The 17,793-nt window shown below is 35.4% G+C and overlaps 1 protein-coding gene and 1 long non-coding RNA gene across 2 annotated transcripts in view; both read right to left on the bottom strand.

Annotated features, from left to right (window-relative positions):
• LOC6033741 (mucin-5AC) overlaps positions 1-17,793 on the bottom strand; it is a 180,828-nt gene that overhangs the window by 91,163 nt on the left and 71,872 nt on the right. The gene's annotated exons all lie outside the window — the stretch shown is intronic.
• LOC119767225 lies at positions 16,420-16,876 on the bottom strand. Its single transcript, XR_005277400.1, has 3 exons — positions 16,645-16,876; positions 16,505-16,583; positions 16,420-16,446 (listed from the first exon to the last, which is right to left on the bottom strand). It is a non-coding gene; the product is annotated as an uncharacterized LOC119767225 (long non-coding RNA).

Genomic DNA, 17,793 nt, shown 5'->3' with positions numbered 1-17,793 from the left:
TTTGACATCCATATTGCCATGCCAAAAATTATTCAGGAATAATCCCGTAATTTGCCTTATTCCGGGTTTCTCCGGAGTACCGGGAACCGATCCCAAAGTGGCCAGATCGGTCCAAAAGTGGTTTTGGGAATCATAGATGAGCTTGATTTTGAAAATGATGAACTTTGACACCCATATTGCCCTGTCAAAAATTATTCAGAAATAATCCCGTAATTTGCCATATTTCGGGTTCCACCGGAGTACCGGGAACCGGTCCCGAAGTGGCCAGATCGTCCAAAAGTGGTTTTGGTGATCATGGATGAGCTTTGTTTTGAAAATGATGAACTTTGACACCCATATTGCCTGTGAAAAAATATTCAGAAATAATCCCGTAAATTGCCATATTCCGGGTTCCACCGGAGTACTGGGAACCGGTCCCAAAGTGGCCAGATCGATCCAAAAGTGGTTCTGGGGATCATGGATGAGCTAAATTTTGAAAATGATAATCTTTGACACCCATATTGCCCAGTCAAAAATTGTTCAGAAATAATACCGTAAATTGCCTTATTCCGGATTTCACCGGAGTACCGGGAACCGGTCCCAAAGTGGCCAGATCGGTCCAAAAGTGGTTTTGGGGATCATAGATGAGCTTGATTTTGAAAATGATGAACTTTGACACCCATATTGCCATGATAGAAATAGTTTTATTTCTGACCGTCCCTTGACCGGTTCCCCCGGGGTAGGGAACCTGCCCGCTCAATCCGGAACATCCCCGGTGATGCAAAATCAATGGTCAGTATTGTCTGTTGGTAGAACAAAGATCGTAACATGAAAAAATGTGTTTTTTTCCAAGATTTCTACTAACAAAATAGTGCGGGACCCAAAAATGGCCATTTTTGACCCTGTTTGACCCAGTGACCCACCGGAATATCTCCGGCCACCGGAACGTTTCCGGGTTCTGCGGGTCATTTTCGGAAAATAGACATTCTAACGAGTCCAACTAATAAAGAAGTATGCAAATTGGTTGAGTTTTCGCTGAGTTATGGCCATTTTAGTGATTCCAATTTCACCCAACCCTATACGGGTTAAAGAAAAAAGGTCCGAAAAAAGTCCAGATTTTTTCATGACTGATCATGACTAGGCTTAGTGATTTTTACGCTCAAAAATTGCCATTTTCACGGGAAATATCATTTTAAAATACCACATTTCACGGAAATTACACGGAACGTGAAAAATGTTAAAGTTATCATGAAAATCTTGCGTTATAATGAAAGAAAGTACTATTTATACTTGAATTTATCATATTTTTCAATCAGCTAAATACTATCTACACGAATCTTTTCTAATTTTCAACCGGATAGATAAAATTGAAATTCAAAAACAAAATATGTAAAACAGACTCATAATAGGCATTGCAAAACAGGTTTTCTCCCTTCAAGATAAACTTAAAAAACCAAGATGCAAAAATATAACCTATAACAAACACTTTTAAGTTGAAAATAATGGTTATCATATAATTTCCAATTATAGATAATTTCCACGGGGACCATTAACCTACTCATCATATTTTGTAAAAATGTGTTGTTATTGGAAATAAAAATATGATTTTATTTAGTAAGTTTTCGAATAAAATCTAATAAAATTCAGGTGTTTTCGGGTAAAATTTCAAACAATTTTATATGAATCTATGTTTCCCTAAAAAAAATATTTCAAAAAACTTCAAAATTTCAATGTAAATTTAAGTGCAATCAGCTAAAATCAATTTAAAATGCATTCTTTTGCGTTCAGAATCATTTTTAGCATGTTTGGATTGATTCAAAAATCATTTGATTTTTTGGAAATTTCGATGTTTAGTATCGCAAAAAGTTGTTTTTTCGCTAAAATTTTTGTTTTCGTCAAATCTTACATTGTTTGAAAACTAACTAAACTAGTATGAAATGCATTTTAAAACACTTTTAGCATTCAAATTTTAAGACTATTGCTTGTTATCTACATTTTTTTTGCCCCCCAAAAATGTGTTTGACATTCGATTTCAATGTGAAATTAAATTAACAATCGAAAATTACTCTACCATTTTTTATAATAATTCCATCTTTCAAATATTCTTGATTGTTTTTATTCTATCTGTTTATCTCAGCAATCAGAGGTCCTGTCATCATAGTTTCTTTGACGAAATGATAGGATATTTTTTGAACTTTTCTAATAGTATATTTCCATAAATTGGTACCGTAAACCGGAGTGACATTGATAGTATTATAATTTTCTTTTTGGAATATTTTCCAACTGGTTAAGTTTTTCTCAAGACTATTATTTTTAAAACATGTACTAGGGTAGGCCACACAAGGTCCATACACTGTTTTTGAAAAAAAGTTTTTTCAATAGTGTTTAAAAAAAAGTTGCGTTGAAAATTCTTATTTTGAATACCGGGGTGACTTTGATAGTCATACTTTTTGTTGTTAAAATCAGGTTAAAGGTGTTCAAATTTTATTTTTGCGTCGAATGTACCATCGCTAAGGTTGCTGATATAGTTTTTAACAAAAAAAAATCAATGTTTATATTTAGTTACAACTAAGTTTATAAGCTTTGTAACAAAATACATATACATTTTAGGTAAAATTGTTAAAAAGTCAGAATTTTGCCTGAATTTTGGTAAAAATAGTTTTGTTTGTAAAATTATCGATTCATATTGCATTTTAAACTGAATTCAAAGCACGAATCAAAAATTTTCACATTTTGTATAAAATTTGTTCTACTGAAAATGCCTTCAAATTCGAAAATTTCATATAATTATGTTTCAAAAACACACAATTTTTATTATTAACTAACTTCGTTTAGCTTCTCCTAGTGTAAAATTGTCCAAAGAATCCGAAAATGCATTCCGTTTTCCGATTTGAAATAATGTTCATTGAGAAAATAATGACACTTTGAGAATATGAAAATAATGCTATTCATCAAAGTTTTCATAATAATAGTTAACTAACTTTTTAAACATTTCAAAATTTAATGAAAACTTACTCACTTACGGTACTCATGGGCTCTACGTGAAAAAATCGAAAAAAAAATTATGTAAATTATTTTCTTTTTTTCTTTTCAACACGGTGAAATTTCATTTTCTCCAATTAACACTTTTTTTCAAGATCATTACTCGGAGGCAAAATATTTGGTCGTATATCCGGAGCAACATTTGAAAGGGGTGGTACGACATTGCTCTTACGGCCTTCCATTACACGCGTTTAAATGGGACGAAAGGCCGTAAGAGCAATGTCGTACCGCCCCTTTCAAATGTTGCTCCAGATATTATTTATTTCAAAGAAAATAAGAAAACTAAGAAATTTGGGTTGGAGAACTTTTGTTTTGTAAAATGTGTTATTTTGAGTCTGGTGAAGCATTTTAATTTTTCTGTTAATTTTTAGTCACTTACCAAGTCCGCGCCCCAACCCACTCGGCTATCTCGCCGCTATGAAAATAGTCGGATTAATGCCAATGTAAGAGTAGGTTTTCCGTACGTCGTATACTGTGTTAACTGCATGCGATGTATGGGGAACCTACAGCTACATCGGTGAAGATCCATCTTTTTTCATAGCGGCAAGATAGCCGAGTGGGTTGGGGCGCGAACTTGGTAATCTGAATATGACTCTCGCCGTATTGATGTTATTTTTGAGGGTGGGACCTGACTTTTTTTCTTCGGTACATGCTTTTTGTGTACACGTTTTCTCATACAATTAGACATGCTTTTTCTCACAAAGGTGATGTGCATGCTTTTGCATGCGATTTTACACATAAATTTTTTGCTGTGTTATATAGGTAATGTAAGTTCCAATGAACTAAACTAAATTCCAATGAACTAAAAGTTTTGAGTAGCTGACACTCCTTTCTAAAGTTATGAGCACTTAAGTGATATTTATAAAGTTTTTCGAAATTGAATAATTTTTGAAGGTTATTATTCAAAGTTTTTTTTTAAATAATTTTTTTGAGAAAACAAAAAAACATAACAATAACAAAAAAAGCCAGAATTACGACAAACAATGAAAATGTTAGAAAAAGCACAATAGTGTGTTCCAAATATGATGTGGGGAAACCTTCTCACTCACCCGAATTTCGATAGGTTTTGCCTAAGGAACAATATTTTCATACAACGAAAATTCAAAAAAAAAATCGTGTAGAGCTCGAGATTTGCAATTTACTGAAAACTGTTCTGTTTTCATATAAAATATCATATTTTGTTCTAAAACATTGAAAAATACATTCAAGTTGCCACGTATTTCATTTCAAATCATAGTCCAACCAGTAAAGTTTTGTATTTTTATTGATCCAGGAAGTCGTCATTTTTCATTGGCATGTTAAAATTGGAAATATGAAATTAGAGGAAATATACAATTTCTAATCAAACACCTATCTTCGTCATATGAAGAGTTTGATGCTCGATTAAAGCTCCAAAAATACTATTTTGGATATAAACTTACCAGCTCAAGTAAGCACACAAGTTTATGCCACTTCAAGTAAGCACACAAGTTTATGCCATTTACTGGCCAAAAAGATCAAATTTAATGCACTTTTGATCATCATTTCTATTTTGCGAGACCATTGCACATCATTTTGGTGGAACACACATGCACACGCAAGATGAAAGCTTAACTGCTTAACAAAAGTCGCCATCAATATCTTTTCACTTGCGCTAACGTTTTCAAAGCGCTTAAGATAAGATAATAATTGTTTCCAACTACCGGCAACATGTTCTTTTGCAAATTAGTTAGTCACTCACTTGAAAAATAATCCCGAAACATGTAAATAATTAGCAAGCGCCATAAAAAAAACAAACGCGTCAAGTCTTTTGATGTTTGAGTTCCATTCCAATCGAAGGCTGAAGAATACCGAGCGAGAAGCAAAGGCAAATAAAGAACAAAGAGTGGCTACCAACACCACCAGCAGCGCCTGTTGAAGTAAGTCAGTGATGCCAGGAAATTTTCTTTATAAATGCTACTTTTCGTGAGCGTTCGCTTAAAATTTCATCAATTTTGGCAGCACTAAGCAGACCCAAAAGAGCGCTGGAAGAAAAAAGAACTAAGCTGAAAATAGGAAAATGGGCGTGGCCCAATGCACTCGACTGATTAGATTGCATTTGGTTAATATAGCATAACTTTTAATAAAATTGAAAATAAACAGAAATGTTCACAAAAAGTTTCTCTACTCGTTGGTGTACTTGGTTTTACTGAATTTCAAGGAACACTCCAGATTATCCAGCATCATTCGAACACGAACACTTATTAGGCTTAAAATGGGTATATTTCCCCTATTTGCCTGAAATTTCTCTCAAAAAACTAATTAAAAAAACTTTGCTGCCGAAAACAATCATCTCGAGGAAACTTCTTCCTGAACAATTTGCTTTTTGAACAATTAGTTTTGTTCACTTCAATCCAGGATGCAGCCATTTTAGTAAAAATAAAAAATTTCAAAATTCCCTCTAAAAACTAAATTCTATTACATACCGCCATCAGGGGTGACTTTGGGTCTGGGGAGGTGAGATTGGGTCATACAAAAAAGCTGAAATTTATATGACCCAATCTCACCCCCAGACCCAATATCACCCCTTATGACGGTACATCACTGTTTTAGCTACTGTCAGCATTTTTATATTTCCAAGCTTTTTGAATTATTTGAAACAGAAATTTACAAGCAAAATCAAAAAATTTCATTTATTTGACTATGTGATGTAAGTGCCATTACAAATAATATCATTTTAACTTATTTTTGACAAAAACATTTAAAAATACTTCCAAGAGCTTAAAAGTTTAAACACAAAGCAACCCACCTCAACAGTAAAACTGTGTCGTCCATGCTGCTCGCCACCAAAACGAGACCATCGCTAAATCGGCCATTATGTTGACCTCGTACGACATGCTCTCAGTAGCTGTTTCCTGTGTTTTGGCCCTGTGGCACCCACCACCTCTTGCTAGGGAGTTCCCACCACATAAGTGCAGCCCATGATGAGCAGTTCTCTACGGAATCGGTATTTTTTCTTTAATTTTAATTTTTGTATTTTTTAATCCGGCTGAAACTTTTTTGGTGCCTTGGGTATGCCCAAAGAAGCCATTTTGAATCATTAGTTCGTTCATATAATTTTCCATACAAATTTGGCAGCTGTCCATACAAAAATGATATGTGAAAATTCAAAAATCTGTATCTTTTGAAGGAATTTTTTGATCGATTTGGTGTCTTCGGCAAAGTTGAAGGTATGGATATGGACTACACTGAAAAAAAATGATACACGGTAAAAAAATTTTTGGTGATTTTTAATTTAACTTTTTGTCACTAAAACTTGATTTGCAAAAAAACACTATTTTTAATTTTTTTTATTTTTTGATATATTTTAGAGGACATAAAATGTCAACTTTTCAGAAATTTCCAGAATGGGCAAAAAATCTTTGACCGAGTTATGATTTTTTGAATCAATACAGATTTTTTCAAAAAATCGAAATATTGGTCGCAAAAATTTTTCGACTTCATTTTTCGATGTAAAATTGAATTTGCAATCAAAAAGTACTTTAGTGAATTTTTGATAAAGTGCACCGTTTTCAAGTTATAACCATTTTTAGGTAACTTTTTTGAAAATAGTCGCAGTTTTTCATTTTTTAAAATTAGTGCCCATGTTTGCCCACCTTTGAAAAAAATATTTTCGAAAAGCTGAGAAAATTCTCTGTATTTTGCTTTATTGAACTTTGTTGATACGACCTTTAGTTGCTGAGATATTGCCATGCAAAGGTTAAAAAACAGGAAAATTGATGTTTTCTAAGTCTCACCCAAACAACCCACCATTTTCTAATGTCGATATCTCAGCAACTATAGGTCCGATTTACAATTTTAAAACATGAAACATTCGTGAAATTTTCCGATCTTTTCGAAAAAAATATTTTCAAAAATTTAAAATCAAGACTAACATTTTAAACGGGCCAAACTTTCAATATTACGCCCATTTGAAATGTTTGTCTTGATTTAAAATTTTTGAAAATATTTTTTTCGAAAAGATCGGAAAATTTCACAAATGTTTCATATTTTCACATTGTAAATCGGACCATTAATTGCTGAGATATCGACATTAGAAAATGGTGGGTTGTTTGGGTGAAACTTAGAAAACATCAATTTTCCTGTTTTTTAACCTTTGCATGGCAATATCTCAGCAACTATGGGTCGTATCAACAAAGTTCAATAAAGCAAAATACAGAGAATTTTCTCAGCTTTTCAAAAATATTTTTTTCAAAGGTGGGCAAACATGGGCACTAATATTAAAAAATAAAAAACTGCGACTATTTTCAAAAAAGTTACCTAAAAATGGTTATAACTTGAAAACGGTGCACTTTATCAAAAATTCACTTGAGTAATTTTTGATTGCAAATTCAATTTTACATCGAAAAATGAAGTTGAAAAATTTTTGCGACCAATATTTCGATTTTTTTTAAAAATCAGTATTGATTCAAAAAATCATAACTCGGTCAAAGATTTTTTGCCCATTCTGGAAATTTCTGAAAAGTTGGCATTTTATGTCCTCTAAAACATATTAAAAAATAAAAAAAATTAAAAATAGTGTTTTTTTGCAAATCAAGTTTTAGTGACAAAAAGTTAAATTAAAAATCACCAAAATTTTTTTTACCGTGTATCATTTTTTTCAGTGTAGTCCATATCCATACCTACAACTTTGCCGAAGACACCAAATCGATCAAAAAATTCCTTCAAAAGATACAGATTTTTGAATTTTCACATATCATTTTTGTATGGACAGCTGCCAAATGTGTATGGAAAATTATATGAACGAACTAATGATGCAAAATGGCTTCTTTGGGCATACCGAAGGCACCAAAAAAGTTTCAGCCGAATTAAAAAATACAAAAAAAATCGAATGACCGAAATCTCAGAGAATTGCTCTGATATCAACTGGGTTACATTTTGCACTAGCCACCGACATCAATTACCCACACAGAGAGAGCTAATTTTGGGACTGCCGCTGCTGCCAAGCCGAGAGTGCATATCGGTGTTTGGCGGTTGGTTTTGGTTTATTGATTTGCTTTTGCAACATGTGTCGGATCAGCGGGATGTCCGTAATGCGTAACAATGGCACACGTGTAACAGTTACAGATACTGTAATCGATATCTGGCAGACTTACGTCAGGGTTTGACTGGGGAAATTTATCGTTGAGGACTTACCTGAAAAGAGAAAAGAGAAAAATATAAATTGTAAGATTTTTTTCGGTAAAACCTGAATGAGAAAATTTAACATCTTTGAGTCGATAAAATCCAAGACATGATTCGAGGCATTCATCACCCAGTTCTCCTCTGTCCCAATCAATTTCCTCCCATCGAAGATGATTTCTTCATCTGATTTAATGCTTCCCTTGGGACTGCTTTTCATCCAAGTAGAGGTTCCGTTTGATTCACTTTGTTCCGGAGCTTTCAGATTGTGGGCTTTGACTTCGACGATACTGCTGTTACGTAAAATTATAGGCCGCATGTACCCTGAGCAGTAGACATCTCGTTGAAGAGTTCGTCAAAAGAGCAGTGGCCGAACACGCCCGCGATAGTCCGATAAATCGTCTGCGGTAATTTAGTAAATGACTAACTTATCGAGTCCGACCATTGATTGGTTGGCGGTTGGCTGGAGGTTCCAACGGTGTACCGTTAGAGGTGAACCAATTTGGTTCCCGCGGGGTGCGTCGGTCGGTCGATCGATTTGGGTCCGGAACATGACCACAGAGATGCATCGGTCAATTCGAAGGGGGAGGAAATTACGGTTTAGAAAACGGTCTAGAATAATGAGTTCCGGCTGTAGCTTAATTATCTGCCGTCGTGGTCACACGCAGGTCGCTAAAAAGGTGCCGAATGGATGACCTCCGGTCCGGTCAGAGCAATCCTTCGCGGGCCAGGATTGACGGATGGATCTTTTGTCGGGAGTGTGGTCAAGTGCAATAACCACGGCGACAGTGGAAAAGTGCACTAATTAGAGGTTGGCACTTTGAGTGGTTGATTACGTTTCTGAATGATGATGCATGAAATTGGACGGACGAGAAATGTGGTCCAATTTGTTATCTCGCGGTGGCGACGTGTGGGCAAACTTGTCATTGCGAAAGAATGACAGGCGATTCAGTCGAATGGAAGAATTGTTGACTGCGGTTTTCGTTGTTGTGAAGGAGAGTGATTTTCAGAAGGTATTACTCGTCAATGATTTATTATTTATTATGAAATTGATTTTAAAAATTTTCAACTATGTTATTTCATGAACATGGATTTACAAAATTTTCAATTTGATTTCGAAATATGCTTGGCATAAATTAGTTTTCTTTCAAAAATAACAATGTTCATAAAAACAAAACTTCAAACCATGAAAACATTTTAGGGGAAATGCATGTACGCTTGGCAGGATTGTCGGGGATCAAACATAACTATTTGATAACAAAAAGAGCATAATTCTACGTTTTAGCCGAAAACAAACAGCATCGGTGTAAGCGGCAACTCTTTCATAATTAATCAGCATTTTCATTTTTATAATAAAGTACCTAGTGTTTAACCCGGGCATGGTCTTCGGGTCTATATGACCCAAGAGCGTGATAAAAATTATCGTAACTTTTGACCATTGGCACTTACAGAGCTGAAATTTTATGACTTTGTGTATCTTACCAAAACACACATTTAAGCCAAAAATGGACTTCCGGTGGCCACCGGAAGTGCCCTCCAGAAAAAAAGTCACACTTATGGTACTCGGGTCTATATGACTCAGAAATGTTTTTGGCTGCCAAAATTCTGAATCTTGACCGATTTTGGATGTCTTGGCCGCAAATGAAATGTTAGAATTTCTACTTCGGACTGGCAGAACCGGTTTTTGACACTGTGGCCACCGGGAACCTGCTACAACTGAAAAAAGTCCTTTTTGAGGCTCCGACTTTGAGGACCTGTATCTCCGAAACGATAACACATAGCGGGTTGCTTCCAGTTGCAGTTGACGGGTAATAACCTTAACTTTAAGCTCCCGTAGAGATGATTTGTCAAAAGTGGACACCGGTTCCGTTAACCCGGAACATCCGAAAAACATGATTTTTACAGCTTTTGTTATAAAATTAACCAATGGGCCAATTTTTTCAACCGGATTTTTTTTGTAAATCATTACATACGTATACTACATACTACCCCTGACTGTTTGGGATCGGTTCCGGCCAATTGTGGCCAATCCGGAACCGGTTCCAGGGTACCACCAAAACGGTTCCAACAATGGAATCGCTAGAAACCCGTCATGTTGCATATCAAACTTCATGAAAATGAAAATTATGACCATCTGAGGTCATGCAAATATTCTCTGACACAACCTGGTCACTCCGGAACCGGTCACCGGTGGCCACTGGGGGACACTTCCGGAGTATGCAAAGAACCCTACCATGCGACATGTCAAACTTCGTGAAATTGCAAATTATGACTTTCTCAGGTAGTGGTCACCAAACTGCGGCCCACCGAGGTCTTCTGTCGACGATTAAATTTCTAAATTTGAAAATGATGAATATTGAACATTTATTTATCATCTGGGAATCACGTTGCTAAAAATGCTTAAAAATTAATAAATATCCAATAGTTTTAAACATCAGATTGGAAATTGTTTTCCTGACAAAATATAAAAAAAAGTTAAAATCAAAAAATCAAATCTGGGTAAAATTGTACGTTCCATCGATCAAGGGAAAGTTTTATGGCTAATGTTTAAAGATCTTAACACTCAAACGCTCGGATAATCATTTGACCCTTATTTTTTTCTTAAATATCTTATAACTTTTGATGAAATTGACCAAATTGGATGCTTCCGATTGCAAAAGATCCAGATTTGTCTATATTTTAAACTGTCAGATGGGGGACACATTTCACATTTTCTGCTATAAAATAACACCATTATCATTTAAATTGTAAAAAATGCGTAGAGGCATGGTCGAGAACACTAGAAAAAAATGCTGCCTACTTCTTTTTACTTAAAATATAAGAAATGTTGGAAAAAAACACAGCCAAAGTTGACCCCAAAAAATCACATTTTTTTAACATTGGCAAATTCACATAATACAAGTCAAACTTTCAACCCCAAATTTTCTAAAATTTTAAGAGTTCTTCTTTCCAATGCACAGTGGTCCAGCTCGCAAAATTAAGTGGAAAATGGATTTTCCGTAAAATGGTGAAGATTTGGAGCTGAGTTGTTGCATATGGAAAGGGGCAAATTACAGGAGGAATAGCAAGATTCACATTTAAGTGAGTAAATTTGAGGTTCTACATCTCAAATTTCAACATTGTATATGAGTTATTCCATTTCCAAATGAATTCTGTACATTTACCACTAATTGGAACCAGAAATGAAACATCCCAACTAAACTAGTTTTATTCAATCTCAAATTTTAATTAATAACCCTTGTTCCCCAATCTGTACCATTCATCGCAACAGTATCAATTCCCTTCAATGTGTCCGTCATTGCAACAATGTTGAAAATCGTTTGCGGCTTTCGCGCAAACCCAAAATAACCGTTTGCAAAAAAAAAATCTGTGCTGCCGATGGCCTACCTTGCAGGCGTACACAGTTGTGCACTTTACATGTTGCCGCGGTCATGGAACAATTCACCGTAATTACAATCCAGAATACTCGGAAATGCAAATTCTCTCGATTTTCGATGCCAGCAACCAACCCACTCCAGGGCAACATTTCAAGGGAAATGTTAATAAAAAATCGAGTCGTGCACGTGTGGGCAAGCATTAATTGTGTGGAAAAATGTCTACGGCCCGTGATGAAATTTCAATGGCAATTAATTATCTTTCATTTCTGGCGAAATATAATGTTGTTACATGTTCCAGGAAGGGTATTGTTGGATTGATTTCGATATTTTTAATGAACATTTCCGTATAATTTTACATTTAAAATGAATTGCTTTGTTTGGGAAATCATATATTATCATATTTAAAAATAATCCAGTTCTTTAAAATTATGTGCTCGTTCACTAAATGCCAGCAGCACATTGTGATCACAATGTAACCGTACTTTGTATTTATAAATTTTTAGTCCCCCGCATTCCGATAAGGTTGGGTGCATTTTTGCTTGAAACCCGCTAAAGGTCTCAGCTGTGGGAGCTGCTCAAAGTGTGTTTATGGAGCATCAACTGTGGGTAACAATTGTTCAAACTCTGATATTAAGTGGTTCTAGTGAGGAAGCTTAAGCCTTGTTTAATGGTAGACTTGTGACTTAAAAGTGGTTTTGATTTGTTTAAATGCTGAAGTTATGAATTAATTGAACTAATTTACAATATAATTAACTTATCCAGTCAGTTTCTGTTTTTTTTTTTCTAAAACTGCTTTATATTATGTGTTTGTTTTAGTAAATCGCATTCATTACTAATATTATTTTAATGACTGGTCAAATTCCACCAAACTAAAGTGCAAGGTTGTTTGTTTTCAGTTCAGTTCAGTTTTTTTTTTTGTAAAAGACCTTTTCAATTAAATCATTGTCATCATCATTTTTATTGAATAATACTGTGTTTCTATCTTTAAATATTTGTGTTAAAAAAAAACAAAAAATAGATGATAAATAATTTAAAAAAATAAAGGGATGTCTCAATAGGGTGTAATATGAAAATCTATTTCCCAGCACAGCAATTTTCAGTGCCTTCTGGGATCATACGCAACTCCCTAAATTTTGGGGACGATTAGTTCAGTCCTTACTTTGCGATATTAATATGCATGGGAAAAAATAGTTTTTGAATTTTGATTTATAAAAAATCCACATTTCATGCAATATCAAAACCGGATGCTCTGAAAGGTGCTCTACAACTTTACCAAAGAGAGTTTGGTGCTAACTTGCTCCTGAAAGAAGATTCAGCGTCTTCAAAACTCGTCTAAAACGTGATTTTCGAGCAAAAACATGTTTTAGACTAGTTTTGAACACGCTGCATCTTTTTTTAGGAGCAAGTTAGCACCATACTCTCTTCGGGAAAGTTTTAGAACACCTTCCAGAGCATCTGAATATGAATTCGGTTTTAGTACAGCGTGAAACTTAGATTTTATAAATATCAAAATCCAAAAAATGGTTTTTCCAATACAAATTTATATGGAAAATTGAATCGCTTTGCGCAAAGTGAGGACTAAACCAATCGTTCCCAAACTTTGGGGAGTTGTTTGGGACCCCAAAAGGAACTGAAAAGTTCCTGTGCTCACTAAATTTGAACAACTTCATTAATTTCTATACAACCATATTACAACCATATTATGTCTCAAGACACACACTCATTTTTGGTTTTCGAGCTCGGCAGAATTCTGCCGAAAACAGAACAACTGATTTCTTCGGCAGAAAAAATGCCGAACTTCGGCAAATTAACTGTCATTTTCCACCGAGTAATCGGTACAATGACTCACATTTTGCCGAGATTCGGCATATTTTTCTGCCGAGCGATAAGTTTTTCTGATTTTGGCAGAATTCTGCCGAAGTTCGGCATAAAAATCTGAGTGTGCAGTTTCATTCAATAAAGATACGATATCAAATGATGCGTTTTCAATCTTTTCAAACACTTTCATCAAGTTTTTTTTCGTTTTGAATTAAAAGATAGAAATCAGAAAAAAAATTATTTAATTTTAATACAGTATTTATGATTTGTTTGTGTCAAACATGCATAATCCATTTGTTTTTTTTTTTTTTTTTAGTTGAGCCGAATAATTTTTGTTTGTTTGGTATTCATATTAAAGCCGTTGCAAATATTTTTAAAGTTTATATCCCTCGACGCTGACCAAAGTCGAGGGGGGAGGCAAATAAAAAAAAGTAAAAAAAAAATGAAATTAAAAGCGACGGTTTTATGATTTCCATGAAAAAAGTGTTGTTGTTCCAGTTGTTTTGCAATCATGAAAAATATTTGCAACGGCCTAAATATGTTTCGTAGTATTTTTGCTCATTTATAAAAAAATGTTTTTTTATATATTTTTATTTTTTCAAGAAGCTTAAACCATTCAACATTGAAAAGAAGTAATGCAATAACGTGAATTGATTTAAAGTCAATATTAAAACAATCGATAAAACAATATTTTATTTCAAATATGTGTAAGAAATTTTGAGCAAAATAAAGTTGAGGATACAAGTCTGTTGACCGAGCCACGTAGCCTAGTGGTAACGCTTCCGCCTCGTAAGCGGTAGATCGGGGTTCAAATCCCGGCTCGGACCAACACAACTGGTGATCTTTTCCCTTCTGGATTCGATTGCTTAGTAAAGGGAAGGTAGTGTATCGTCACAAACTGGACCTTATCACGACACCTTAGGGAGGCGACCTATGGAATGTTAACATTAACCTAAACATGTTAACATTAGTTGAGTGAAAAACTGCCACTGAATCCGCTTTGTAAATGCCGGCCCCGATATTCTTCACGGGTGTTCCCCTCAGGAACTGGGAAAGATTTACTTTTACTTATACAAGTCTGTTTATATTTTATGGTCATTACAATCCTTAAAAGCTCGATTCAAAATCCTTTATCAGCTATCAAAACTGAATACAATGTTTTCAAACGTCACGAACAATGTGTAAAAAAAATCTTTTCGAATTGTTAACATTCATCCTAACTAGATTCAGTTTAGATACTACACCTAACGAATTATAACTTGAAATCAATTTCCGTAGAATGTGGATTCCACTTTGCATAAATAGATTAGGGAGGATAAAAATTTAGAACAGCATTTTCTTGTCACAAATCAAGACTTCCGACAGGGATTTTCACAATCCATTTTTTTTTTTGTATTTGAAATTTAGAACTTTCAGAATACAGTACACTAGAAAATAAAAGAAGCCTAATTTTACATTTTTTCCGACGTAACTGTTGCACCAATTTCCAGATGTAAAACTACCATGAATTTGTGTACTGAGTGCCTAAAAATTGATAAAATTTCCCACTTTTTAAAATTTAATTGGCAAATGGCCAGTCATACTCACTCATACTTGGCTAATACTTAGCAAATAATATCATGGACTCACCTGAAAATAAAACAAATAGAAATCGATCAGAACGTGAAAAAAAATTGTCGCTCAACAAGTTAGGCGTCATCCATAAAGTATGTCACGCTAAAATCGGCCAAAATTAACCCCCCCCCCCATCCCCCTTATGTCACACTTTGTCACGCTCGCTCCAATCCCCCTTTGAAAAGTACGTGACATTCTGTTGACTCCCCGCCCCCCCCCCTCCATATTGATTTTTTGAATAATTATTACATGATTTATACACCCAAAATTGGGCATCGGCTTACGAGAGGATAAAGAGCACGATTCGGTAGTAAAATGGTACTGTGTGCGGACGGAGAGGATAAATCCCGAAATTACCGAGAGTACTTTACTCATGGGTTCATCTTCAAAAAAAGTTCATCTGTCAAAAAAAAGTACCGGCACCGAGACTCGAACCCAAGACCTTCGGCATATTGAACCGTGCCTTTGCCGTATGAGCCACCATGGTTCGGTGACTAAGTGGCGGTCATTTGTCCATATAAGCCACTCAATAGGATGAACTGTTCCAAGGAACGAATGAACACGCGAGAGGACTATACTCTCGCAAAATAGCACTTTCCTCACGTTTCTTTTCGTGAGAACTATCCTCTCGTTCTTTAACTTTTGGTGTAAATAGGATTATTTATAAATTCGAAGTTCACTCGAGAAAGTTTTTAATTTTACAGGTTGTGTTTAGATTTTTATTTTTATTTTGTTGAATGTTGAAGTGATAGAAATCACCATCAAAAATCATTTTTGAAAATCTAATGATTTAAGCATATTAAATCTATCATCGAAAACTCTGTTTCTTGAAGCCTTGTGTCGTGCTTGATTTTTTTTTTTAATAAAAAAAACTAAAACTTTTTTTAGGTTTATTTTTTGACTGAATTTTCAGTATTCAGGAAATAGTCTAGCGTAACTTCACGGTCTCACGGAATCCCACCCCCCCTCTCCCCCTTGTCGCACTTTGTCACGCTTGTGACCACACCCCCCCTCCCCCCTAGAGCGTTAAGTACTTTATGGATGACGCCTTATGTATTCAGAGGTTGTCAACATTCTTGTAGTTAAAAAAATATTTGTTTCCTTGGATTTTCAACAGTTAACTTCAGAATCTGAATTGATTTTATCCCCATAACTATTGTTCGAACGGTGGCAAATAAAACCAAATTTTGTATCAGCTAATGCAGATCAAACTGTAATTATATTTTAGAATTCAATTTTAGTTCGTTGTTTTGTTTTTGTTTGAAAATTGTCTTACATTGATTGGTTTGTTTTTGTACCGTTTTGTACCGAAACCTTCTCGCTCCGCCTTCGACACTGGCAACCTATCGATAATTTTAATATTTATTTACAAATAGTTCTAAGTTTTAATCTCTGTAACAACTCACAAATTACCCCAGCGGTGACGACTGCCCCTCTTTGCCGGGCGCTTTTAGTTTATGTTGCCTGTCGCGCGGTTCTGTGTTTCAATGAGTGTTAATTGTCATTGTTCACTTTGGTAGTAAATTACGTGTTACCTGTTCTCCACTGTACTGTACTGTTCAATCCGTCCTGTCCGAACTGTCTCGTCCTGGCCGACCCGTTTCGAAGTCCGTACTAGTAGATTTAGGAGTTTTTAATCTGTTCCCCTTCGCTGGAGTGTTTGTTTACGTCTCACCTGGATTTATTGTGATCGTCTAACCAACTCGTGAACACGTCTGCATGCCCCGTTCTAACTGTTGTGCACTAAAACTGTCCTTCGTTAGCCACAATCACTAAACACTCTCCTGCTCGTGGAAACCTCCAACTTCTTCGTTCAACGCGTTTTCTGTTTGTCCTCGTCCCTACTTTTACTCCTGTTTACTTCCTCCTCTCTTGATTCTACTTTACTATAATTTGTTTATGTTTATATTTGTGTTGTGTTTTGTGTAGCGCTGCGGGTGCCGTGACCCTGCCGTGTCTTCGCGACCTATGTCGACTTGGCGGCAGTGTTGTCGGAACAACTATATTGCCAGTTTTCCCAATAGTTTTTAAATCGCAGATTTGCGTCATATTGTCACAATGTTCATCGCCAGGCATTGCTGAACATCACCAAAAATAATATTTCATAAAAAAGTAGTATGAACTAATTACTATTTGGCGCAAATTTGGACTTGGATTCGAAAATTGTACTCAAATCTTTTTGAGTTTATTTCTGTTGAACTCTAATCACAGTTTTTTTCAATCAAAGGATGACTCAAAACAATTTGAAAGAAAGTGAACAAAACCTTGTGATCTGGATCGCTAAATTAAAGTAAAACTAAAAGTGCTCCCATCATCACCATCACCATCTCCAGACCATTTCACGTTTCTCTCAATGAACAGACCAAATCAACTTTATCTGATCGAGTGGGGAGGCGTCTGGGTGGTAATAAAAGGCGAAAAGTACCAGATTAGGCCACTTGATAACCTGGCTCTTTTATATCACTGCGCCCACATATCCACGTGGTTCTCTCTCCACACACACACGTGGAGCTTTTTGCCCCGCACCCGACACCTTCACAGGCTTCAAAGAGGTGGTGGCTGCTCCGTAATCATTAGACCCATCTCGTCTGAGATGAGCAATCTGGTTCACACACACACACATACGGGGGCAGTACACATATTAACCCGTAGTTGGTTAGAATTGCTTCAGTTCTCATACTAGCTCAAATAAACACCAATTTTGCCTCTTTCTAAAGGTAGAGGAGTAGTACCAAGTTGAAGAGGGAAAAGTTTTATTTCATTTCCTGCGGCAGTTTCCTTTTAAGGATCGGTTACCCGGAAAGTATACTAAAACTCACACACA

This window comes from Culex quinquefasciatus, chromosome 2, assembly GCF_015732765.1.
Source record: "Culex quinquefasciatus strain JHB chromosome 2, VPISU_Cqui_1.0_pri_paternal, whole genome shotgun sequence".
NCBI lineage: Eukaryota > Metazoa > Arthropoda > Insecta > Diptera > Culicidae > Culex > Culex quinquefasciatus.
This window is presented reverse-complemented; position numbering and strand designations above follow the sequence as displayed.